At 31.9% G+C, this 17,570-nt stretch overlaps 1 protein-coding gene across 2 annotated transcripts in view; it reads right to left on the reverse strand.

Annotated features, from left to right (window-relative positions):
* The window catches only part of LOC142979063 (neuroligin-4, Y-linked-like), a 96,293-nt gene extending 79,557 nt beyond the window's left edge, over positions 1–16,736 (reverse strand). For both annotated transcript variants that reach the window (XM_076123830.1, XM_076123825.1), the window contains exon 1: positions 16,480–16,736. The gene's annotated coding sequence lies outside the window, so the exon portion shown is untranslated. The remainder of the gene's footprint in view (positions 1–16,479) is intronic.
* Positions 16,737–17,570: the final 834 nt, after the last annotated feature.

Consider the following 17,570-nt stretch of genomic DNA (forward strand, 5'->3'; position numbering starts at 1 on the left):
AGATTAGGCAGTAAAGTGCATTGCGGCCTGACTAGAAAGCAAGCGATGCAATTAGCTTCTGCTTTCGCCACAGTAAATTCAAAAAAGTTTCCTGAAAGCTGGTCAAGAAACCATGCCGCTGGAAAAGACTGGTTTTGTGGTTTTCTTTCCTGAAATACAGGAGTTATCTTAAGAACACCTGAAGCCACCAAGCTTATCTCGTGCTAATAAAAGGATACAATAATTATTTTGTCTTGAATTGTTTAAGAAGAAGTTTTTCTGTTAAATACACAGTAGATAACTGTGTTTCTTTATAATTTTAGTTTTATTTTGTTGTTTATTGAAATAAATATGCGATTTAAGCTGTTTATTTTTTATTATCTCCTATAAAAATCCATGATCAACTCTCCCCATACCCCTGGTCAAGTGTCCCTTGGGGTGGGGAGACTTGACTCATATTCCATTTTTCATTGAAGTATGTATAACATATTACAGTATTATAAAAGCCATAAAATTACTACGCATAAGTAATCCCAAATAAATAAGCTAATTTTTAATACTATAATGGAATCCCTAAGTCTTATTTAAAGAAAATTACGATACTTTAAACAAAAAGTGGTTCAACTCTCCCGGACTTCCCCTATATTCGAAAATAAATATTTTGGGAAAAAAATATAGTTCAATAACTAATAATAACTATATTTTTGGACTGTATGTTTAACTGAAATCAATGTTTTGGTTTGTTTTAAATAAAAAAAAAATCACTAACTAACGCAAACTATGTCTGCCTGCTACGCTTGTCCGATAAAACTACTGAACTAATCAGTAGGGTATTATTTACCTACAATGAAAATAAAACACTTATAAGCTTGATATTAGCAAACAAATTTTGATTTCCACTTCTCTTGCACTAACATTTATTTCTAACAGTAAAATATTTTCTGTGCAAGTCAAAATTAACTTCAAGGACTATTTAAACTCTTTCACTAATGGAGAATCTTTGGAACAAAATACTTGTAGTAATTATAATTTGTCTTCATAATGTCTAATCCTTGTTTTGACTTTGTCTAGGAACTCGTTAGCATCTGGCGTTGAAATATGAAGTTGGAATTTCAAGGTTTCTTAAATAATATAAAACGAAATGACTACAAAGTTTGAAGTTCGTGAATATTTTATTTAGTTTTGTTTCAAAGTTCTTTGTAATGTTATGTTTTGATGTTCTAGTATTTATTTTGAACATTAGAGCAGTAACATTAGTACCACTATAAATATGTATATTAAATAATATAGCATAAAAATAGCATAGTCAGCGAAGGGTTAGACCTCAAATCTACCTTATTATGTGCTGGTTGGAAACTATTATAAAAAATCTTTTAGTTACATACGTCACTAGATAGTCTCTACAATGTATAAATCTTTGTTCTACAACAACACATGAACATAAAAATTAAAACCTTAATATCATTCCCAATTTCCATTATATCGCGTCCAAATCGAATTATTCAAGCAATTAAATGAGAAAATATGCAAACGACAGCCATTACTTGTTCCCTTTGCAGCATTTGGCTCAATAATACAAATAAAATTTAACTGAAAACCGTTTTGATATTCATAATAGATAAAAGAGATTAGATTTGCATTGACTTTATGTACTTTACGATATGGCCAAAGGTTTTATTTATGTTCGCTTTTATTGGCACAGAATTTACGGGGTTTGTTAATGGAAACCTGTATGGGATTGGACCATCAATTCTGTGCCTTTTATGAAATTGTTTCAGTGAACGGAGTGTGTATGTCTGTAGCTATGTTTTTGCTGAAATTGTAAAAGAATCCAATATTTTTAAAATTTTCTTAAATACTGTGTAACCGAAGAGCGGTGATAGCCGAGTGGTATAAGTTGGTACCTCCCACGCAAGTGGTCGCAGGTTCGAACCCGAGGCAACACACCAATGACTTTTCGAAGTTATGTGTGTATTAGAAATAATTATCACATGCTCCAACGGTGAAGGAAAACATCGTGAGGAAACCTTGCATGCCTAAAATTTGTTTAATACACTTATTGAGGGCATGCAAAGTCCCCAACCCGCACTTGGCCAGCGTGGTGGACTCAAGGCCTAACCCCTCCCTCATTACGGGAGGAGACCCTTGCCCAGCAGTGGGACAATAATGGGTTAAATTTATTATTTTATTTTTACTGTGTAACCTAATACATATTTTGGGGACTAATTTTTGGGTTAAACGTTATGCTAATGAAATCATCGACTTTATATAAAAATGACATCTAAGGATGCCCATTTTTCACAGAAATGTACTTTCACAAGTGGACCACATTATTAGGGATTGTTATTTCTTTTTAGCTTCTTAGATTTAGCCAGTGCTTTTATCATCGTTGAGTACAAAATATTCAAAGTAATGTAGCTGAGTAACCAAATTTTCTTTGCAATTTTTTTTCAAAACCGACCTACCTAAAAGTTCAATGGAATGGAGTAGGTGGAATGAAAGAATTGCGTGGTGAGGTGAAAACATATGTAGTCAGTACGTGAGAGTCTCGAGGTTCGTGTGGAATGAAGGAAATGCCACGATGGATGGGTTAATATAAATCGAATGCTTCGAGAAATGGAAATGGAAAGGAATGGAGAAACGAAGAGCAATGAAGGTAGAAGGAGTATAGGTGACGTTCCAGTAATGACCACGTAAGGTAATTTTATTAATATAATTCAAAAATACGTACTAGGAAGGCTTTTGAAAGTAATAATTGCTATCGAATTAAAAGTTTAAGTCGTAAAGTTACTTAAATAAATTGTGTAATAGAGACAAGTAACGTCAAAGTAACATACTTAACGTAAATATAGCGTTTTCTTTAGGCACCGGACTAAGGCATCAGCTATTTAAACTAAGCCAAGACACCATCCAGGAATTATAAATAGACACATAAATGACGTTTCAAAAACAAGCATATCCCAAACTGCCACTATACAGGATAAGGTCTGCACGTCCAAACCAGTAGATTGACAAAATAATTGCTGAAACTTGGCAGACGCAGAATTGGCTGTCGTATAGCCTTCTATTTGACTACGTGCATACGCATGTACGAGGATAGTGGCAGTCTTATTTGGGTCACAAGGAAATGATATCACACACAATGATTGTTCTGCTTTGAGTACACAATAGTCGCTTCGTGGTATTTGAGTAGTGTTTGTGGTACGTGGAAATATGGTTCTAGGTATTGACAATTAATATTCTATAGTAAACAATAAGCAATATAGACTTTAGTAGTTAAGGCGATTGTCGATGCAACTGCTTTATTATTAGTGATAATTAATTGTGGTTATTAGTGTCTGATTGTTGTTAAATTTGACAGTTGAGTCTAATGTCGTATCACATTATATGAGTAATTTCTGGGGCTTGAAAAAAAATCTGAGTCAATTAACCAACTCATTTAGAGAGTAATTTTTACCATAGACTGCAGTGTGTGTCTGTGTAGCTGCCGTTTAAAAATCCGTTAATTTATAAATGCTGGGCAAAAATCTCCTCCTGAATAAGGGAAGGTGTGAGATTTTGAGTCCACCACGCTGGCGAAGTGTGGGTAGGGAACTTAGCATACCTTCTACAAATGTATTAAACAAATTTTAGGCATGCAAGGGTTCATCATAAGATAACATAAAAAAATATTTGTCAGTAGTAAATACATGATTTACACCACTACTGGCTGGAAGGTTCTAAAAACGTTTGTACTACATAAGTACACGTAAGCCAAAAGACCAAAAAATCAATAAAAAAAAATGTCTCGAAAACAAATTGAACTGGAGACCATGATTGACGAGGATCGGACGTGTATTTAGTACGTGAACGAATGTGAGGAATCGAGAGGGTATGACCCGAGTGGGACATGTTAATAGAATGCCAGAAGATGGTGTGAAATGTGGAAGGTCGGCTTGTGGATGTTTGTGCTGGTTTAATTTTGTATTTGCCTGTTTTATGTAGATGTGTATGTTTTAGACGTTTAGGTTTTGAATAGCTTGTTTGAGATCTTTTAGAGTAGGTTTGACGCAAGGAGGTGTACTTGAACCGATCCTAAGCTTTATACAAAACGTTGCACAGGTGTAACAAAATTTTTATTATTAAAATTAAATTTAAAGATAAATGGAGGATCAGATATCATTCCAACGTGTGAAAAGTGAAAATTTTTCATGCATGAAAAATTCATGCCAGCTATTAAGTTTACAAAACGTTAGAAACAATGATTTTGTCCTGTCGTTAATGCAGTAAAAAGAAACTCCAATCTTATCCAACAGAATATCAATGAAACACATCAATATTTCAGTCACAATAAATCATTAACAGAAAAAAAATCTAGCAGAATAACTCAGCTTTCATTGCAATCTCCCAATTTACACTAACGAACCATTCACATACAATTACTAAAATTATCCTCAATATCACCTTAACTTGTAAAGCTCCAATAGCAAGTAATGAACCAAACAAATCTCTAGACGCTATTCACTAAAGTTCCAAAGATCCAATCTTTAGAGAGCATGCAGAGAAGACTCAGCATAAAATTGTGCACACCAAATTATATTCTGCACTTTGTACGATGTGAAAAATGAATACGAAATAGTTTCTTATTTTATTCCGAATGTGATGAGATAAAAGATTTCAATCGAGTTTGTGAGAGATTGAATATGATAATAATATGTTGTTTTTATTTTTTTGTATTCTTATCAATGACACTTACTGTAAATAGATTGAGAATAATGTAATGTGTAGAGGTATCAATGATTACAATAACAATAATTTATTTAATCGTCTTATAAACGTTTAAATTTAAAATGGAATTAAAAGAGAAATTTCTAATAGCTATAATCGTAATATTGAAAATTACAAGTTGTCTAGGTCCAATTAAAAGAAAATTGTTGTAGGTATTTGGATTCTGGATCCAAGAGATAGCATATTTTCTTGTAAAGATGAGATGAGACGAGACTGAAGAAGGAACACATAACGATATTTCTTTCATACAAGAAACCCATTCAGTCCCCGTCTTTAAGAAAATTGTGTAACCACTTTGAACGTACAAATTACATCTCCACAAGACCACTCAGAAAGTACATTACACACTCAAATAAATTCTAGACTTGTACATAAAACACAATTTACCCACAGCCTTGAAGTCAGCGTTAAAACCAGATTCTAAAAGCATTGTAACACGGACACAGCATTAGCCGTACATATATACAGTACTTGTGTGTGATATCAGAGTTACAAGACAAGGCACTCCGGCGAAATATCGTCGTTTAGAAGTTTGTGAGGATATATGGATCGTGTTAGTGTATTTATTACTTCTTTGTGGTATATTTGCTTGAATACAGTTACAGTCAGTAAATTAGGTTGAAGAATAATTAATGTTAGTAAAATTTGTTTGTGCTACTGCGTCTATCTTGAGAACGAATAATTCGATGTGCATGTATTTTGCACTGTTTTTTTCTAAAACTAGTATTTAATTTGAGAATTAAATCATCATTATTAAGAGACTAAATTATTTCCACAACATATTACCACTTTGAATACAGTTCTAGGAAAACGCATATTTCAATAAGCGGCTTGCCATGTTTCAACGAAATTCTAAATTAAAACGAAATAGGGTGTGCTATTTATGTATTGAAATGTTGTGCTTGTACTGTAAAAGAGCTGAAGGCGAAATTAAATTATAAAAATACTGTTTATAAAATTGTTACTAGTGATGTATTTCCAAGATTTCTACCTAAGCTATTGAGTATATAGCAAGCATGATTTTATGTACATAAATATGCGGGAAGAAAAAATTATATAGAAAAGTTTTTGCTCATAAAAATCGTCTAACAAAACCACACGCTCTACATTTCTCCTATACGAACACACATCTTAACTCCGGAGGCTTAAAACTGAATTTCTAAAAGCCTACACCGCGAACAGTGTGACACAGATAGATAACGAAGTTAGAGCACTCTATGTAGAGTTGCTTAGAACGTCTCTATCTTACGTTATGTATTGTGCGAACATTGTGAACTAGTAAGAATTAGGTTAGAAAGTGTAGATACGTTTGATGAAATTACCGATGTTACAGCGAAAATATATAGTTAGAAATGATAATAATATGTACAATATTACATGGGCCATATAAAAAGGAATAAACAGTGTTCTCTCCCGAATTCGACATGGATATTTTAATACAGAATCATATAAGAATCTGGAATAAAGCTTTTTAAAGATTTTTAAAGAAGATCTAGTACCAGAAAAGAGCTCTTAATAACATAATAACGACATACTTATACTTGAAAATATCTGTAACGTAGAATCGTTTTAAAACTATTGTTACAGTTTTTGTTATGCTAAATTCTTATACAAATTGGCACGAGTCTCTCACCCAGTAAATTCATATTTTAATATAGAGTCAATGAAAAAAGACATAGAAATATATGTTTTTTCACGTGACATCTGAGCAAGCAACAAGAAACAAAATAACCACGAACACCAGTAAAACACAGGTGTGAACCAAAACGCTGTCTGACAAAAAATTCGAATCCATCAGAAGTCGAGCAACACAAATAAAAGCCTGACGGACGCATCGCGGGTAAAAGCCGAAAAACAAAATAAAAACGACCACACATTCCTTTGCGGCGTATCGGCGGAGTTTGCTTTGATCTATGGTATATGGGAAAACATTTAATTTTATCCCTGTTTTTGGCGTCGTGTCATCGCCACAGACGGATTAATGAAAATGTTTTGTAGAATCTTTGCTTTGTTTTTTAAATTAGAAGATTTTATTTTGATGACATTTTTTGTTCTCCTATAATTTCCTTTTCAATCGTTGCATTACTTTTTTCTAGCCACAAACAGCACGCCACATATTGTTCAGAAGTAAGATTAATTTTTAAGTTTACACCCTGCAATTATCAAACGAAATTGGAGGAAAAATCTAAATATTATTTTTCTTTAAGCCGCCATACAATATGTTATTACAGCTGCTTAGTCGAAACGTCAAGAAAAGCATGCTATATAGGTTATAGGTAAAAAGTTATGCAACTTGAAGGTAAAAGCGGCTATGATATAACATAAAATAGATTTCACAAACAATAACTATACCAAGTCGTAATGTATTCTTATTGTCTAGTCGCCAATATTGATTACAGACTTACAAAGATACAGAGCGTTACAATAAAGCAAACATTAACATTACACTAAACATGTCTAAGAAGAAATCCGGCTTTCATTATCTATTCTTTCATAAGTCTATCCACGTCCTACAATTTCATTGACCCGTAAAACTCTAGATAGAGATAGAAATACATCTGTCTCATTTAGTACAGTCACGAGCAAAAATACGTAAATACTGCTGTTTTGCTATTGTATGAAATCCCATTTTATTCATATAAATGCGGAATTATGTACGTCTGCCAGTGACACTTTCGTGGCTCAATCACATATGATTTGGATGATTCACTAACTTAGAAATAATGAAGACCAGGTGACCAATCATAGGCGATTTTTATCATAAATGTAAAAGGGGATAATACTACTTGTGTGCCAACCATGTGACCAAACTATAGGCTTATAATGACTGCCATAGTAAAGAAGCATACATTGAAAGTTAGTTAAGTTATTTTGGAGCCAACAAACAATAATCATTTTCCTAACTTCGTTGACAATGGGGTGGAAGACAGAGTACATATTTATGTTTGTGACTGTACTACATAAATCCCTACATTTTATTACACGAACGAATACTTACTTAGGAATCGTAAAAGTGTTAGTTTTTAATAAAACCTCATTTTTGTCTAGTGAATGTTTACAACAGTTGTTTTATTAGTTCGCTATGGAAGTAAAGATGTTGCTTTATACCAAATGTATTCAATAGAAATCTTAATTTATATATCTTTGTTCGTGACTTGGTTTCATTGAACTGAAAAGTAGCGTTCAGTTTTCTTTTACTAGCAGAATTCGTAGTATCACCAATCTTAGCTTAGGAATTTCAGTGTTAAATGTTTAATTTCATTGTTTCACGTGTTGGAATAATTTACGTGTTTTAGTTCAGTGAAACGAAATGTAATGAGTTTTGTGTTAACTCATATGTCACCACCACCGCGGCCAAATTTTTCTAGTGTTAATTTCTGAAAAATTGATTTATTTTCTAAGGTACGATGGTTCTGGTTACTGTAAAACAACAATTTCTGTTAGGGCAATTAGTCCATATAGATTAAAAATATATAATATGATCATACCAATCAATGATTTCATAACACAAAGAATGTATGCAATTTGGAAAAAGGCACATTTGACATAGACGTAACATAGCCTTTTCGAAATTTCATCACATACATTCAGGCTTAGTTATAACTTTAAACATAGCTCAACCATACAAGAACGAGACTAACCTACTTCTAAACTGCTACTAAACGAATTAGTTACCGCAGTAAAATTTTACGAACAATTACTCCAACCATGACTCAGTAGTTCTATATTCGTTCGCAGTTTTGGTCAGTCAACTCATTTTCTAAGCCGACGTTTAGGACCAACTTGATTGATACTTACAACTAGTTGGTTGACCGAGCTCGGTTTCCTAAGGCCATTTATTTAGGCTGCTGGACTGTGTATTTCCAGTCACTGGGCTATAAATCGCTTTCATATCTTCATTTAGTGCTGTGGGAGAGCTGTAGATTGAAACTGGATTTTTATATGGATAGACGTGTGTAAATTTTCTTCTTGGCAGCTTTGTTGGTTTAAAATTTGCTATGTACAGTTGCTGATCAAGTGAATTAGGTTTGAGCGCAAAAAGTTAATAAGTTTGTTAATTGCTTAGTAATGGCACAAATACTAAAATAAGTGGTTCTACATTTGCCTACCGCCTTAGTTCTAAGCCCTGATTTTTAACAACTGCTTTCAATTATAACCAAAACCTCCCGAACAGATCGACACAAAGGAACTCTATTATAAATATTGATAAACGATAAAACTAACCAAAACAGTCCACCAAAGATAAAATATTTTAATCTGCATCGCCAAAAAGGTTAAATGGAACTGCGGGCATTATTAAAACCGTGATCGAAATTTAAAATTCGGAGCGAACGAAATTTTAAAAATTCGTTTATTCCACTCTCGAACGTTGAGGCGTTGCCGAAAATAAAAAAAGGAAGACCAAACAAAGCCATCTAAGTATTTCCATTTTGCGAAACGCAATTCTCCCTTTTGTCGTCTTTACAATTTGCCTCCCCTTTTAAAAAATAATCAGTTTTGAAGAATACGGTAATAAATCGGAGATTGAGATGATCCTGAACAAATGAAGGTTCACGTCTCGTATTATTGGTTTGTTAATACTTTTTCGTTTCTCAAGGATCATAATTTGATCGCTTGTTACTTCTCCTTTGTTCGTTTATTGTCAGCACTGATCCAATTTACTTGTTTACAGTAATCAAATTAGATTATATTGGCCTACTTTATTGTAATTTAATTTAAATTGAAAAACAAGAATTCAAAATGTCTATTCGACTATTTCGAGTAGTTATTAGACTACAAAGTACTCAACAAAGGAGCCGTCATACTCCAACAAATATTTTATTCTCAGTGTCCAGACTAGTAGAAACAACTGGCAAATACGCCCCCCAACAGTTAACTCTTCGTTCATCTAAATAATAGTAATACAACCAAAATTCAAATCCTCATCCGCTTTCATAAATCCCTATCAACTTAACGTATTCATCCCCATAATTTCAAGCTCTTTGACTATGTCACCAAGCCGCAAAACATAAATAAAACATCCCAAAACTTGTGTCCACTGATTGAGACACAGCCAGTCATGTTGGGGCAGTGACGTCATCAATATTAATAAGAATCCTCTCTATTAATATTCGGGAAGCGAGGCTACTCTGTACTCCTCGAGACTTTGGTCAAAATCCTTCATATTTTTAAGGATTTAGATGACATTCGTTATGCAATGTTTGGGGTAAAAGTGGATTTAGGGAGTGCGGAAGTATATGAAGATAAACAATATGGAAATGTGGCTGTTTCGGTATAATGTCGTAAAGTCGACGAAAAACTAACTGCTTGTGCGGAATAATGAGGTTTTGGGTTCTGTTTATTTTACTTCAGTTGAAATAAAAAGGTTGTTTTATCTTTTTTGCGGTCTTGCCTGACAATTGAAGTTATTTTTAAGCCTCCTGGATACCTTTGACTTTGTTTCGCCCCTGTATTAAAGACAACAATTTAAGCAACTTTTTTTTTCAGGAGCACCGTGCAGCTGCCAACGCTTCCCCATCTACAGCTCAACAGCGGGGTATGAAGCTTAATGTTAAATATTTTATTCGAATAATAGCAAAAATACTACCGCAAAGTATTCGTGATACCAAAACAAATAAATACTTGTCGTACGAAAGAATTATTATCTACATTTCTAAAGACAGCTATTGTGGTAAGCTAGCAGAGAAATATTTATTATGTAACCAACAAAAGATTTGATCGACAAAAGGCTAAAACAAATACTTGTTACTAAGTACAAATAAAGGTTAGATGAAATAAATATGAAGAAAGGAGAGGTCGAAGACCTAATATATTTACTAGAGCTTGAAACTTGATATGTGATGTTCGACACAAAGTATCTCGAGGGACCGTCTAGCTATCTTGGTAAAATGTTTACTTAGTACAAAGATGTTCTTTAAAAATGTGCTGGGAGACTATAAAGACATTTTTAGTGGACCATTAATAATATCGGTGAAGATAATTTAATACATGAACACTATAATGTCTTTGATGTCGTTACTGTTAGTGATATTATTTTCAATGATGTTGTCGTTAACATTATTAATGTAAGGAATAATTTTATCTTTAGTTAGGATTCGGCTATTAAGAGATATCGAAACTTGGATTGAAATTAAATTTTAAAGCACATGAAATTTGAGGAAGAAAATATAACTGTTTTAAAACTTTTTATAAGTTTCTGCTAGAAGATATAATTATAGCTTTATAAAAGCTACTATGAATGGTTGTTTTTATACACACACAGAGCGTCGTAAGTTTCCTTACGAATCTTTGAAAATATAAAAAAAATGTCTACTTCGGAGTTCAAAATCAGAAACGTAAACATCGACTCCAATGAATAAATTACGAACAATGTGAATTCAATCAATGACTAGTGCAACTGGAACATTATTGTCGTTGCATTCAAATTTAAGAGCTCCGACTGAGCCAAAAGTTTTTTCCTTCGTGCCTCTAATTGCTACTCTGAACAATTTATGTGCTCAACATTTAGTTCGACGATTGTGAACAGAAATTCAGCTTTGTTATCTTAGTTTGTTTCCAATGCTGTATTTGGCGCAGATTTTTCGAGTAATTTGCCTTTTGAAAGTGTGTTTTGTGACTTTAGAGTTCTGATAAAAACAAGTACTTTTTTTTTTTTTTTTCTTTTTTTTTTTTTAAAGACAACTCCCGCACTAAGAATTGCTCTTGTGTCGCGGGGACTTTTACAAACATACAAACAACGGACACAAAGCACAACCAGACCCGAAACAATTATTTGTGGATCGCACAAATAATTGTCCCGTGTGGGAATCGAACCCACGACCTCCCGTTGCAGTGGTATCGGCGTGGCGACCTAAACCACTGCGCCACAGAGGCAGTCAAAGTACTGTACAATGTATTTTTGATTTTTACTTTTTGCATTAAACTACTAAACTTGTTTCAGCCAGAAATCATTTATTTTAGATATACTACATGTAGTAACATGTGTATATGTTTCTTAAGTTTCTTATAATTAAATTATACATTCCTTGCTTCAATTTTTTTTCCGAATTATTAAATTGTTGAAGAGCCATACATATAATAGTTTATGTCAATACAATTATTCTATCAATATAATATACTCCCTGTAAGTAAGAGTTTTGATCATACAAAATCTTAGTATCGTATAAATTGGTATCGTAGTAAATAGATAATGTTTCAAGTTCGTAATCAGAGCTGTCTATCTAGTACGGGCTTGCGATTGATCTACCAGTGCTCTTAATGTTGATAGATGAGTATCGTTACATTGAATAAAACCGCAATATGTCATTGTATAATACATTGTGTTCGTGTATTACCTTTGTTTGCGGCGCCCTTGGACACAATTATTAAAATTTCATGAAATGTTATGCGTATGGATATTTTGATACATTTATATTTTTAGATTATATTTTTTACTAAATGTTTTATCTTGTAATGAAACACTATAACTTAATACTAAATCATACAAAACGAGTTAGTAGAGGGATATATATTTTTTTTAATTATGGTACAAATTATATTACATTTTTCGAGATTCGAACTCGCCAATACATATAATATTCAATATTCAATATGGTATTAAAAGGATTCATGAATATTTAATAAACTGCATAACCGAATCTAATAAAAATATTTTATCTTAATATAAATATTCTTTATAGGTTGTTTGAGAACTGTTTTATTATGAAGGACATAATATAAAAAAAAATAAGATCTTACATTATTTCTATATCTACTATACATACATAGTTTAAGAAAAGATTACACATGCTAAATGTCTTACTTTGAATCTATTTTTTTTTAATAACCGCTGTAGTAGTGAGTTACACGAAAAAAGCTATCAAATTTCAAAAAAAAAATAAGCGTAGCTGCTATTAAGCGTACAGCCAATGCCAAGATCTCAAGAGAATACTCTAATTATGTTCCCTCACACCTGAGTCTGAAATGCAAGCTTAAATCTTGGTCTACATTCAGGAAATTAAGGTACTAACTAAGAATTAACACGTTCAAGAGATAATGAGATAACTATTTGAACAAAATTAAGAAAGTTCTAGATTGTATGATAGAGTTTATAGGGAGGAGATTTTCTGTTATACTTTCTACTGCTGTAAATGTCTTTTGGTATTTGATATGTCTGATATTTTATATGGAACAAATAAAACAAAATTACAATCGAATGATTAAGGAGATAGTCGCTTGGTGTCTTGAGTTCAGGATCAAATTATTGTACATTTTGAAAAAATATAAGTAATTGAAAACTTTGAAATTATTCCTTTAGAAATAAAAGAATCAGATTTTTTGATTACGAGTTTTTGACGTATTAAAAAAAATGTTTCTTAACCCTGTTAACAACACATCGATAAAAAAATTAATCTACTCCATTATAATGCACAAACGACTTCTTTAATTTAATTTCTTTCAGTACTAACAAAAACACAAGCTTTAAATAGAATACGTGAGGAGTTCGTAATGCACCGGACTACGAGTATCGAGCTCAACTTTATAGTTTCATCTTCATTTATGCGTCCACTCCACTGTGTCAGTACATTGAACAACTTTGCTTTGACGTACTAAAGTTAACCACGTACAATATACGAAGCTGTATAGGATAGTAGATCTTTAGGCTAATTTGTTTTATCATTATAATAGTTTTGCAACTATTCTAAGTTATGCATCTCTTTATGGTACGCTTCATAGGCCAATGCGGACTTTAACGGTAATAGAAAGAAAATAATACGTTGTCACCACCGCCAACATTATAAATCTGTAATGCTCGCATTGAAAAATATACATAATTATTCATTCATAGGATCAAATTAAGACTGCCTGCGCTATAATGGTTAGAAGTAACACGACATATTTATATATATTAGTATCAGAATACAATATTTCCATCTCCCTTTTAATGTAATCAAAAATGTGAAAAAATTACCTCATTTTAGATTCAGGAAAGATGGGAACATTTTTATCATAGTTTTTCTCTCATAAAATAATATTTATCTACAGCTACCAAAGTAAAATATAGCAAATAAATAACATTCCTTTTGAAGTAGAAAACAAGCCTTTTATTATTTCCTCGGAATTTTCGATCAACGTAATAGTAATTTTCTATAACGAAAACATTTTTCGTTATAAACGTTTCAAAAGCATTGCTGCTATACAGCCTGGAGGAAATGTTGAAAATACGCATTTATTTAATTAGAATTTGTGAACATATAAACTTCAAAGGATGCCACAAAAACTCTATGGCGGCAAGGGTTCGAACATGACAATATTTAAAAAGGTTTTTTATAGAAAAGGGTGGTGGAACTGTGTTTTTGAAGATTGGGGTTAGTTCAGAAATACTTTTTGTGTTTATAGATTATTTTGCAGAGTCTTCAAAGTAGTTTCCAAAAGCATGTCACTTAGTATCTAGTATAGATTAAGATTTGTGTGTGATAAACGAGTCATTTTTGAAGTTTGAAACTATTTTCGTAAATATTATATATATAATAAACGTAAGTCAGAATGAAAATATAAAACTTATTTTTACTATTATCCAACAAAAAATCATTTTTATCGAAAGAACAATCTTTTACATGTCTCGTGATTACTAGTGGACAAGGCTACAGAAAAAGTCAATAATTAAAGAAACTAAAATAACATTGAATTAAGCTTCAATCTAGTTCATTAATAATTAATAAACGTAGGCGATTTTTTAATACTAGTTATCATATAGTTTCCTATCGATATGTTGGCAACTAACCCAAACACTACTCAATACTCGTTACCTATTTTGATGAAAAATCGCTACAAACAGATATATATATATACTTAATTTCAAGTATATTATAAACATAATACAATCGACACCTCTTTACGAAGATAAGTTCGGTAGTTGAGAAACTATAGAGGAGCGCTCATAATCACGTACGTCCCGTCAAATGCACAGCTAGACATGGGATGACAATTAATTATGTAGATAGCTTATGTTACGTTAATGTGTTTTTTTTTATTAGGTAGTTTTGTTGAAAGTAAAATAGTAGGGTATCCATATAATTATGTAGATATTTTTATAAAGGTCATTGTCATAATAAAACATGGTTAAAATAAAATAGTAGGAATTAAGAATGGTTCGAATTTTTGTTATCGATTGTTATGAAGTAAAATATTTTTCTTACAATATTTTTCATGACATATGAATAAAAATGAAAAACATATGATTAATATTTTATTATTAATACAAATTGAAATTCAGCATAAATCGGTTCAAAAGGTTATATGCGTAAAATGGTCTAAAAACTATCAAGTCTCTATATTGAAGTTAAATTTGTCAATCGATCCTCTTAATTATAAAATGTATCTGTACAACAGTAAGTAAGAACAGAACTAACTAATAAATACTCAGTAATCTAAAAACTTAAAAGCACTAGAAAAGGCTAATTGTCTAGATAATTACCTAAAACTTCAGAAATTAGGCTTACGATAAGGCCTACTAATTATATCATAAAATATTTAAACGACCGTTGAACCTTAAACTTAAGCTATAACGTATTTTAGAAGCCATAAAATGTAGTTACTATTATATAAAACAAACTTTGCGAAATAAATTATATCAGTCTTGTACATCTTACAGCAGAAAAATATTTTTTTTTTATTCTAACATGAATAAATGGCGAGTTTAACGAAATATGTACTTATTTACTTCTCTTTAGATAGCAATTATCAACATCAAATTTTGCATCTCGTCAAAACGCTTAAAAAAGTATTTTCTCACTGACTCACAGTAGACAAAATAAGCCCTTAAAACTTATACAACGCATTACCAAAAATGCTATCATAAAAAATGAATTCCTTTTACATAATCATAAAGCAACACAATTAATAAGTATGCAATATCGAAAAGGGCACATGTCTTATATCTTCCAAACATTAGATTCGTCTTTTCGAAATTACAGTCATATTCTGTTACATATAAGGAAGAAGAAACAATTAATTGTCGTCTCTCTTCCATAAGTATAATTGCTTTCCTTACACGAATAACTCTTCGGAGTAACAGTACCCTGCTGACCCAAATAACTGATCGTAAGGAAAAAACTCACGCATAAATTTGTTTTCTCGCATTTTATTAACAAAATAAATAATGTAAATGAAAGACATTTTCATCAGAACGAGAAGATGATGCCAAATATTTTTTACGTAAGGAATTCCTCTTTTAATTTCATTAAGACTTTTTGAAGACGCACTTCAAGTTCCGAATAACATTATAAGATATTTGATACAAAATTTATCAAGATTCGGAGAAAAAATAATTGACGATCCTTGGAACATAAAACTTATTCACATTATCATGATAATATCTGCTGAGTTACTATCGAGATGATATTTTAATATACCCCTGGCTATCCCTTTAGCATAAACAAGCATGACCCCACAAAAAGACTTCAATTCAAATACAATAACCATTACAAAATTGATAACCAATTTTTCTATCTTAAAATTGTTTCAGTCAAAAAAATGCTATCCAAAAACCCTAGGATATTGTAGACATAATGAAACACATCCCAAAGGTCTATTGAGATACTATTCTTACACGCTCTACTTATCACAGAAACAAGCTTCAGAAAAACATTTCTTAAATAAACGCTTATAGTAGAACTCTTGTAATATTTTGTACAGTTTAATTAAACGGAATTAAAGGTCATTGGTAATGAAAATGTATTAAAATATACATACCTCTGTAACACCATGTCGAAATCTCACATATCCATTCAACTGCGATCATCGCACACGCGGCATATCGTCACTTCTATAAAGCCACTTTCTAACCTAAACTCACTCTCTAACACGACCTATAACTACCTATTCAATAGTCACAAAAACAATTTTTAAAATTAGAAGGAACTTTGTCTTTTAAAATATTGTTTTAAAACAAACACGGTATCGGTATTTTAGAATAAGTACGCGGGCGGCAAGACGTCCTCTCGCTAGCGTTGTCGCGAGGCGACTGACGGTATAACCAAATATGAACCTAATTTTCCTTAGCTCTGTATATAGGTGGGGAGTGGTAGTCGTTCGCCTGTTACGTTCTTTGTAAGTTCAGTACATAAATCATAGATGGCGTGAAATTCAATTTGTATTACGATTTATTAGTTTGAAAGTTTAATGAGACGTTCTAAGGAATATTGTATCTTAACGTTTGATCGGGGATTTGGTAGTAAAGCAGTGAGTTTAATGGCTTTGATTAATGTGTTTAATATGCACAACAAATTGAGCATAAAACATAATTATCTTCAGGAAATCCTCTCCCTACAAAGATTTTCTTAAACATTTATACACAAACTTTGGACAACATAGGTAATTGCATTATTGCTAAGTACACAATTTGTCAAGATTATTTAATTTATTTGTACCTTTGTCTAAACGATTATTGTTACCTTTACAATAAAAAAAAGAATGACGAAACAATATCAGTTTCAAAGATATGCAAACATGGTCAAATAATCTTGAAAGTTTTTATAATTTGTTTCTTTTGCAAAACAAGATTTAAATGTAGAATATAAAATGAACGATATAAACTAACATTACTGGATATTTCCCCAAAATATATCCCTCTTAGGACCTTTGATATTATTGCGATTTTGTCCGTGGTACAATTTATACGCTTTCCATTCGTAGAACTTTCACTTTCCTTTAGCGTTTATAGAACTAACATAGCTTACAAAACAAATTCATAAGTAATGCAAGATGTGTTATAATAACTTGAATGGTATAATGATCGTAGCAAATCGTACGTGCTACGATTTGCTACGACGCTACATACGGTC

This window comes from Anticarsia gemmatalis, chromosome 2 (genome assembly GCF_050436995.1).
Source record: "Anticarsia gemmatalis isolate Benzon Research Colony breed Stoneville strain chromosome 2, ilAntGemm2 primary, whole genome shotgun sequence".
Classification (NCBI taxonomy): Eukaryota; Metazoa; Arthropoda; class Insecta; order Lepidoptera; family Erebidae; genus Anticarsia; species Anticarsia gemmatalis.